This window comes from Lissotriton vulgaris, chromosome 11, assembly GCF_964263255.1.
Source record: "Lissotriton vulgaris chromosome 11, aLisVul1.2, whole genome shotgun sequence".
NCBI classification, from domain to species: Eukaryota; Metazoa; Chordata; class Amphibia; order Caudata; family Salamandridae; genus Lissotriton; species Lissotriton vulgaris.
Window position 1 is genome coordinate 346,333,219 of NC_141699.1, and position 10,694 is coordinate 346,343,912.

Sequence of the window (10,694 nt, forward strand, 5' to 3'; positions counted from 1 at the left end):
CCCAGTGGCTCCTGGCTCAAGAGATCATTACATGGGCAGAATCCAATCTGAAGTCCCTGAGGGCAATCTTTCTCGCAGGCAGAGAGAATTGGGCTGCTGACAATAACAATAATAATAATAATACCTACAGATCGATCCCAACAGATGAAATGAAATGAAATGAAATGAAAATAAATTTATTGAGCGCGATTGCTGCCCGGGGGCGTCCAAGCGCTAAGTTGTGCTGAGGCGGAGAGACCAGGGACGGAGGAATTAAGACCGAAGGATTTAGCAAACAGTAGTGTCTTCAAGTTTTTCCGGAATGAAAGCAGATTTGGATTCGATCGGAGTGAGAGGGGAAGGGCGTTCCAGAGTTTGGCAGTATTTAGAGAGAACAGCCTGCCACCCGACCTGGCTCTCTTCACTCTGGGAACAACAGCAAGAAAGGCTTCCATCGACCTAAGGTTCCTGTTTGGGTGATAGGGGGTTACAAGGTCGTTGTTAATGGGTGGGCCTGTTTTCCAAAAGGTGTGATGTGCCATGCATAACGCCTTGAATGCTACTCTCTGCCTCACTGGCAGCCAGTGGAGACTCTTCAGAGCAGGTCTGGCTGACTGGGATCGTGGAATCTGTAGCAGGGTGCGAGCTGCACAGTTTTGCACGATCTGTAATTTCCGGAGGGTCATTTCAGGAGCCCCAACATACAGGGCATTATTCGAGTCCAGACGAGACTGAATGAGGCCTTGTACCGCCACCTTTCTAGCTTCTAACTGTAGAAGTGGAAGGATCTTTCTGAGAATTCTTAGTAGGCCAAAGCATGTGGCGGACAACTTCGTGGCCTGGGTGGTAAACGAGAGTTTGTTATCCAGCCACACACCTAGGCTCTTCACACTTTCCTTGGGGGTGGGGGGGGGACCCAGAGTACAGGGCCATAGAGAGGTGAAAGGTACTGGGGGGGTTGGGCCTAGGAGCATTAGCTCCGTCTTGTCCCCATTCAGTTTTAGGGAGGAGGAGGTCATCCATCCCTTGACATCCTCTAAGCATTTTAGCAGATCTGCCGGGCGTTGCCTGTTGTTACTAGCGGCCAGTGAGACCACTAGTTGAGTGTCGTCGGCGTATGACACAATTTTGATGCCATACGGTTCGACGACACTCGCCAGCGGCCTCATGTATACGTTGAACAACACAGGGCTCAGGGAAGAGCCCTGTGGTACTCCGCAGCTGAGGGTTTTCCTGGAGGACATTGTCTCGCCATCAAAGATCCGAAAGGATCTCTCCGACAGGAAAGACTCAAACCACCTTAGTGCGTCGCCAGATACTCCGATGTCATGGAGACGGTTCAGCAAGGTGTTATGGCTGACCGTATCGAATGCGGCACTTAGATCAAGGAGGATCACTGCCACTGATCCCCCCTGATCCAGTACCCTTCGAGATTCTTCTGTGACTGCTAGCAAGGCGGTTTCAGTACCGTGCTTTGGTCTAAAGCCTGTCTGCGATGTATGTAGCAGAGAATGGTTCTCCAGGAACTGAACGAGTTGGGCGTTTACAAACTTCTCCAGGACCTTGCTGACCCAAGGGAGAAGTGAGATGGGGCGATAGCTAGCGTTATCATCGGGATCTAGGCTAGGTTTTTTTAGCAGCGCCCGCACCATGGCTTGCTTCCATGTCGTGGGGACTACGCATGCAGAGATGGACGAGTTGAGAAGTTCCAGCATTATTGGCAAGGTAGTTTTAGATGCCTGCAGCAGGACATCTGGGGGGGCGGGGTCACATGGGGAGCCTGATTTAACTTGGCGTGCCACCTTATCTAAGGTGTCGAGATCCAGAAGAGGGAAGTGCTCAAGGGAGGGCTGCTCGGGATGAAGGTGCGATCCAAGATACAAGAAAGACAGTCACCCAGGCCCTCGTCAGCAGCAGACTAGACTACGGAAACGCCCTCTACGCTGGAGCCTCGACCAAGCTCATCAAACTACTACAACGTATCCAAAACGCCTCGGCACGACTGATCCTCGACATACCACGCCACAGCCACATCACCCCCCACCTGAGAAACCTGCACTGGCTCCCCGTCAACAAGAGGATATCCTTCAAGCTCCTCACCCACGAACACAAGGCACTCCACAAGACCGGCCCAGCCTACATCAACAAACGACTCTCCTTCTACATCCCCAACCACTAACTACCCTCCGCCGACCTCCCGCGCTTCTGTAGAACAACCACAGGTGGAGATCCTTCTCCCACCTCGCCGCCAAGACATGGAATGCCCTCCCACTAAGCCTACGACATACCCAAGGCCTTCTAACCGTCAAGAGGATACTCCGGACCTGGCTGTTCGATCAGTAGCGCCCCCTCACCCCCTCCCCCAGCGCCTTGAGACCCTCGCGGGTATGTAGTGTGCTTTACAAATGATTGATTGATTACCAGACACTTGTAAAGCGCGACAGCTACCTCAAACAGAGTTGTCCAGGTGCTAAACGATCAATAGTATGCAGATAGAAAGCCAAGAAGCAAAGCCACGGACCCATTAATCTGCCCTAAAGAGCCAGGTCTTAACTTTTTTTCTAAAAAGAGGCTCTGTCTCGGTTTCGTAGGTCATCTGGCAAGGAATTCCACAACTTAGCTGCCCCAACCGTGAAGGATCTACCCTCTAGGCGGGCCTTATTGAAGCGGGGTGAGCAGAGCAGATTTTGTAAGTTAGACCTTAGAGATTTCGCCTGCTTATAGCCACATAATTAAGTTTCAAGGAGCTGGGGCAGTTGCCATGGGTGGCTCGGAATGCCAACGTCAACGCCTTAAACTCGATCCTTTTGGCCACGGGTAACCAGTGGAGTTCTTATAAATGCAGAAGATATGATGTCGGAAAGGGAACCGCCTAATCAGTCTCGCTGCTGTATTTTGGACAATCTGAAGGAGTCTAATTAGATACTTTGGTAGACCTAAATATAGGCTGTTGGCATAGTCCAGCCTGGATGTTACCATGGCATGGACTGTGATTGACCGGCACGCTTCTGGTAGTAGATGCAGAAATGTACGCAGATTTCTGAGTTTACTAAAGCAGGTGGCAGTCACCTGCCGCATCTGAGCCGAGAATGACAGATCAGACTCCCACATCACACCAAGAATTGTTATAATGTCTGCAGGGTGGGGGGGACCATTTCCTCAGGCCACCAAAGATCCGTTGCTGGAGGTCACTCTTTCCCAAAGAACATCCCCTCCGTCTTTCCTGCGTTGTTTCAATTTGATGTTATTCATCTCAAAGCAATATCTCTTAAGCAGCGTTTGAAGCTCCTGAAGGAGTCCTCAGACTGCTCTTTAAAAGAGAAGACCAGCTGGGTGTCATCAGCGTATGAATCACTAGGAGGGGACCTGCCCGCAGTAATTTTAATCAATGGCCTTGGAGAGGTCCTTAGTATTATAAAAATTGTCCTGAACCCAAGCAAATCATATAACAAGTTTGATTTTATCAAAATTTATTATTTATTTCTGTGAATTCATTGTCATTGTATATGGATATAAATAATTTAGTATCAAAATAAATAAGCATCTTGACAACAATTAAATGGTGGTTCTAACTTCATACTAACATACCCTTAACATTCATACAAAAAACATTCACACATCATACATCCTACAACACTAGGCAGAGATGATTTTAGATGACAGGGGGACCGATGATCAAATGTCCAGGTTGGTTCATTGGGTTCCTAAATAGGAAAAGACGCCAACGCGCGTTTCGGTGTGTAGCCCCGTCCGGGGCAACACCTTCATCAGGGCAAAGTGGGGTAGCGAAGGAGGAACCACACATGTACAGAGCTTCTGTATGGGGAAACATATTAAAAACATATATTTTAGAAAACATACTTGCATGGGTTCAAGGCACAATAAGACAGGAATACGTAGATACTCATACAGATAATGACTAACAGTTTGTACCGTCCAGACTAGGCCCAGAGACAACAATTATACAGTAGAGGTACCACATCAATATATAGGCTTTTTAGATAAAAAGGGAAAAGAAAAAGAAAAAACACTTTAACGCATAGATGGGAATATTAACGGAGGACATCTCCTTTAGCCTGACATAACAGTTGTGCTGTATTGAATTTTACCTACTGGTAGCGGATGGGGCTGGCGTATGGTTAACCAAGCGGATGGTAATTTGGTAGTGCCAGGAAGAGATCGCGTTGCCTTAGGTAAATATCTGAGATAAATGGAATCCGGTCCCCAGTCATACGTAACGGAATCAACCCCAAGGGGGGTAACACATGGATAGGTGGAGAAGTGTATCCCTGAGGTGGAAGAAAAGGCACATCAATATACTTATCTTACCCGGGGCTGGTCTTGCCTACGAGTTGAGGGAACCCCATATCATCACAACAGGGAACTCCTGGTGACTCTGGATGTGGAGTCCCTTTACTCCAACATCCCCCAGGAAGGTGCCCTATTGGTAGTACAAGACATCCTAACATCCAACCCCCAGATACAAAATTCCAACTTCATCATGGACTGCCTAAAAATAGTACTAAAGGAGAACTATTTCGAGTTCAATAACAACTTTTACCATCAGGTAGGCGGAGTAAGCATGGGCGCGGCTTGCGCCCCCAGCATCGCCTGCCTATACATGGGCGAATTTGAACGCATCCATGTCTACAACGAGATGTCGCCATTTTATGAGAACGTGTGAGCCTGGTCTCGTTTCATCGACGACGTTTTCTTCATCTGGGAGGGGGATGATATCACGCGTCTAAATTATTTATATCCATATACAATGACAATGAATTCACAGAAATAAATAATACATTTTGATAAAATCAAACTTGTTATATGATTTGCTTGGGTTCAGGACAATTTTTATAATACTAAGGACCTCTCCAAGGCCATTGATTAAAATTACTGCGGGCAGGTCCCCTCCTAGTGTTTGATTGTTACTTTCCCCATCGACCTGCCTAAATTGATGTGGGGTCCCCCTCCGATTTGAAGTCATCAGCGTATGAAATCGCTTTTAACCCCCAACTGACTATCCGAAAGAATAGCGGAGCCAGGTATAGATTAAACAGGAGAGGGCTCACGCTGACCCCTGAGGGACTCCACACCATAGCGGTTTCAGCTTCTACACCAATGGCTGTAGTGAGACCTTCTGGGATTGCTTACAAAGGAGTTCAACCAGGCCAGTACTGTGCCCCCTAAGCCCATCTCATGCAGTCTCTGCAACAGCAAGGTATGGTAAAGAGTGTTGAATGCCGCTGATAGATCCAGGATCACCAACATAGCGGATGCCCCTGAATCCATCGCCAGCCTCACCGACTCCGCTTCCTCCAAGAGTGCCATCTGGGTACTGGAACCTGATCTAAAGCCAGATTGGGTATCATATAGGCTGTTGTTGCTCTCAATCTGAGCAGAGTTTTTCCTGTCATGAGTGGTAGGTATCTCATTTAAGAGGGAAGTATTCCAGCAGTTGCCGAGGAGGTTTGGGTGTCCGAGAGTGGATCTGTTCGCATCCAGGGACAATGCTCTTCTTCCACATTTCTGCAAGATTATTCCTGGTGCGGAGGCAAAGAGGGCGAATGCATTGTCGTTCAGGTGACCAAGAGTTCTACTCTATGCATTTACTCACCTTCCTATGATTTCCATGGTTCTACACAAGATCAGTGAGGGCGAGGTTTGGGAGCTGTTGATAGTGCTAGGTTGGGTAAGACGCCCATTGTATCCTCGTTTGATGAATTTGGCAGGTCAACCACAGTTTGGAGTTCGCAGGGCACCCCTATCTTCTGGTAGGGCCACTACTCCCTTCAGGGATGTTGCACCTCCAGGCCTGGCTGTTGAGAGGGTGAATCTCTTAGCTTTGGCTTCGGAGGGAGCAGTGGAGTTAAGCCACAATTCCCGGTGTCCTGCAACCCTGAGATCATATTCTAGATATTGAAATTCTTTCTCACGCTGGAGCTAGACTCCAGATCAGATGAACGAGTAAGAGTGTTGTATTTTTTATTGAATGGCTCCACATTGAGTTTGGCTTCTACTGTAAGGGTGCAGTGGGCAGTTTTGAAAGCATTTAGAAGCCAACACTTGGATCATTTGACTCACTTACTTTTCAGATTAATGAAGAGTTTTATCTTTCAGAGCCCTAGAATGGTATGTCTGGCCCATGCTTGGGACCTTCCTTTAGTATTGTGTGCTGTACAGGTGCCTCCTTTTGAGCCTTTAGCTGAGGTGGAACTTAAGTTTAAAGGTGTTTTTTTTTACAGATCTAGGGTAAAGGTGCTCCCAGCATTCTACCTAGATCCTCAGACAGAGGAGGAACAATATTTACATCTTTTGGGTGTCAAGCAAGTAATGTTACTTTATTTGGAGAGGGCAGAACAATTTCAGTTGGCAGTAACTTTGTTTCAGCCATTTGGCTCTTTAAGAAGTGGTCTTAAACCTTCCAAATCCACTTTGAGTAAATGGATTAAGCAGGCTATTCCGCTTGCATATGCTTCTCAATGAGCAGAAGAGGAAAATCCTATTCAAGGTAGGTCGACAAGGAGCATTTCTGTCTGCTGGGCATCCTCTAAAGAGTCATCTATTGAGGACATCTGTAATGCGGCCACAAGGGCCTCCCCACACATGTTTATGGATCATTGTAGAGTGGTAATGGCGGTAAGACATGCGCAAATTCAACTTCGGCTGTTTTGAATGCAAGCACAAGCTGCTATAATGTGATTCTAACATATTGTTTGTGATTTTGTCAGAATGTGTTTTGATTAGACATTTGTGTAAAATGTGCAGAACTAGTTTGGGTGTGCATTCTCTATCTCATAATGGCTATAGTGGCTTTGGTATCAGCTTACCATGTAGTTGAGGTGGCGAGGAAGACTAGAGAGGAGGTTATGCCCTGATTATTTACCAGTAATCTTCATTACTCTGAGTCCTTTCCACTATTAATCTACCACTCCCCACCCTCCTTTTCATTGTCGTCTTCATATATGTTTGAGGCTTCGGAAATAACAGGAAGTGGGGTGGACTCGACTTCCTTTTGTAGGTCAATATGTAGGAAGATGATGTTGGTCATATTGGGGAGGGATGGGAATGTCGAGATTGTGAAATTGCTGGGAGGGTTCTGTGGGGAGCTGAAGCTCATCGTGTAATTAACTGTGGTGAAGAAGACTTGGACTTGAGATAGTGTAGATTACCAGTAAGTTGCCAGGGCATTACTAGCTTCAGTTGATCCAGGGTTATTTAGACTGCTAAGTGTTAGCCTGAACTCACATTGGTGTAGATTTGAGTTTCAATGGTGAGAGGAACGAGGGAAGCAAAGAAAGTAAAGTTGGTGTTGGATGGTGGGCACTACACATCACCTTAGTAAACGCCACCATTAAAGCCCTGTACCTACCAAGTAGTGTTTAAATAAGTAGGTCACATTAGATTGCTTAGGGTCTTCCTATAGGAACTGATCTGAGCCAAATCACTCGTTGTGTGGAGTCCTCTTTAAAGTTGTATTGGAGTTGTTAAGTGGCCTTCCTGTGTTATATCAGCATTATGCTAATGAGATACTACTGTATCTTGGCTGAAAAAGGGGAAAGTTGTACATTTCGAAGAAGCCTGTATCATAGATGTCAATCAATGGACTAAGCTGTGGACACCATTATCAGTTGTGATGGGTAGGAGCTGCTACTTCCGACTTGTCTCTTGGTTTTCTTGATGCAACCCTTTTGACTCCTGCCTTTGGAGTCTTGGGCAGCCCTATCATAAACCAAAGGCTTGCAGAGTCCTTCCTCATCCTGGTCTTCCCATTACCACAGAGCAAAAGCTAGGAGGCTGCTAATTAGCTTGGGACACACACCCATTTTGGTCTGCCTTAGGCCATTCTGAGCCTCTTATTTTGGTACTAAGGGTTTACAGAAGGCGAATCGTGGAAGCAGTTGCTCCCACAGACATATCATAGAGAGAACGAGCTAAAGTAATGCCGGATTAATGAGTGGGAAATGGAGGCTCATTATACCATGCTCTGATGTACACCAATAGCAATTCCGTTTTGGAGTATTTCCAGCACATTGATGCTTCATGAAGGTGTACATGCATGTCCTCCACAGCTGGAAGTGGGGCAGAGCTGGAGGTGGGCCCATGAGGTGTGTGATGCAGAGCTGGAGGTGGGCCCATGAGGTGTGTGATCATTGTGGCCATAATCATTTTGGTCCTTATGAAACAGCCCTCAGACTAAAGGCAAAACGAGGCCAGTATAAGGTAGAAGGCTGCACTTGGCATTGGAAGCTATACCTGAATGCGAGGGATTATACTCTGAGCATTTGGAGCCGTTCCTAGACACGGGGGGTCGCAGCGCCCTTGGACACTTCAAAAAACATTTATAGCTTTGAGAGGCCAGAAAGCAGTCTTGATGCAGGAGCTTGAGAGACAAGTGAATTGTTAGTTTAATAGAAAACAAGTAATTTAATGTTGCTTTTCTGTGCAAGCGCCTTTTTATGTCGTAGATTGACAGTTTCCCCTGGAAAGCCTTGAGTTTTTTTCTTCACATTATCAAATATACATCCATGGATAACTGAAGCTTTGATTACAAAAGTCTTTGGAAAGCCTTTCATTATGTAGTTTTGTTGTCTGTTACAGCAACATTTAGTTTCCACATCTACTCTAGGCACAACACACTCCCAGTGTGGTGGTGGGAGTCTTTGTGGAGAGGAGGTAATAGTCAAGCTGTGATATTCTTGAATGCCAATTGTAATGAGTTGTTATGTATCTGTGGTGGATCTTTCCGTAATAAAGCAGCCATTACCCAAAACAGCTTTGACCTTGACAGACTCTGGGCAATGCTGGATTCATATCTGTTGGACAGATAGGTGGGGCTGTGTGTCGACTGTCATCCTGGATCAGAATATATCATTAAAGCAGATGAGACACAACAACTGTGGGTAATTCTAGTTTTTGGAGAAGCAGCTCACCTTCCAGCAGAAAAAAATGGACCACTGATGGGGGGTAAAATACGAAATATCTCGCAACAAAGATTCTTAAGACTGGAATTAAATGGGTTACATGAAGGCAAGAAGAAAAAAATAAAACATACCTGAAGCCGTTTTCAAAGAAACTATTGCGACCAACAATTCTACAGTTGGGTCCATCGAAATGACAGTGCTATAAGCCAGCTTGAGTATTCAGGTTGTCTCTTGTCTTTCATAATTCGCTTATTCTATGGGAGGAGCTCTACCATACACATAGAAAGCAGATGTACCTTCTGCGATTTCTCTGATAGGTTTTACAACTCCTGCCAAAGTGTTGGCCACCCCAATGACCACTGTTCCGAATCATCTTCTATCTGGTGTACCGAAGAACACACTGTACAGTATATAACCTACTGATGTCCATGTCCATGACATGAACCTTGTAGAATCGGGGTATCCTTGATTATCTTAATGGCAGTAGGTTTTTGTCACTTGAAAAAAGGCCTGGGCCATTTATCCTAAAGTAACTTCAGAAAGATGGGGAGAAAAAGTCACTTGCAATCAGGAGAATATATAGGAATAATAAAATCTATATAGAAAAGTGAAACATGCACCTCCATTCTCATGGTTAGATTAAATCTCTACTGGGTACCAACCTCTTACCAGACAAGAGGCATTGTGCAGCCTTGCATCCTCCAACTTTCAAATGAGGCCATGAGTCTGATGTGGGAAGATCCGGTTTGTCTATATGGAGTTGCCTGTGGTTGTTAATATTTTGATGTGGTTTCTATTAGGAATCAATGCAATAAAATATCTGTGACTTAGTAGTTTATATTTACACAGTGCTTACTTAAAATGGCTATAGTAATGTAAGAGTGATTGTCCCCCGTATGCCACATCTCAGCTGAAAACCACCACTTAAAGCTTGACCTTTGGGAAGAAGAACAACCTGCGTACTGTTTTAGCTTTTGTTTCACCTTAGCAATATCGAAATGTGGGTTCATTAAATGTACTGCAACTACAAGATAATTTAGACAATTTAAAATATATGCAAATGTTTGATTAAGCCATAAATGTAAAAAAGTGTGTTTATTGCAAACTAAAAATATCCTCAGCTAAGATCAAATTAATTTGCTGTATGGTTGTTAACCAAATCATCAATGCGTTAGCTCAATAGAAAACGCCTGTACAAATAAACTGGAAATTATTTTTACTTGTCATTGTAATTGATCTCTTTTTATTTTCACACTAAAGTAATAACTTGGACATCCATGCAACATTTGAAGGTTTTCTGGATTTTACACAAATTTAGGGTGTGCCTCTAGATCTCGATTATGGTAATTAGAAATGGGGTTCAACATATTGTAATGGGGTTGCCATGCTGTGGTATGCACTTCTACCGGTAGAGTAACCATCGTTTTTAGCTGGTGGCAGATGGACCTTCCATCTCCGATACAATTTTACTGCATCAATCGTTTGCATTTCCCACTATTTGAAAAAGCTTTATAAAAAGTCAAAAGGATGAAAATTGAATTTTTGTTCTGTTTGGAAATATTCCATAGGGCATAGAATCTTTTTTCAATACTGGGTCACTCCAAATAGACATCACTGCTAAACATGTTGCTCACTTTAATATAGGCGGCCATCTCATGCCATCTCATCTCAGATACAGTCTAGCGTATTGGACATTCGACCTGCCAGTCATTCTATGTTAGTCAAATTAGAGCAAACCAGCAGTATGATACCTAAAATGCATAAAAGCTCTGTCTTGGAAATTATTTCAGTGTT

The 10,694-nt window shown here is 44.9% G+C and overlaps 1 long non-coding RNA gene across 1 annotated transcript; it reads left to right on the plus strand.

Moving 5' to 3' along the window:
- The first annotated feature begins 1,862 nt into the window (after positions 1-1,862).
- Positions 1,863-10,119, plus strand: LOC147679744 (uncharacterized). The gene is made up of 3 exons (XR_015300906.1): positions 1,863-3,323; positions 4,967-8,071; positions 8,106-10,119. It is a non-coding gene; the product is annotated as an uncharacterized LOC147679744 (long non-coding RNA).
- Positions 10,120-10,694: the final 575 nt, after the last annotated feature.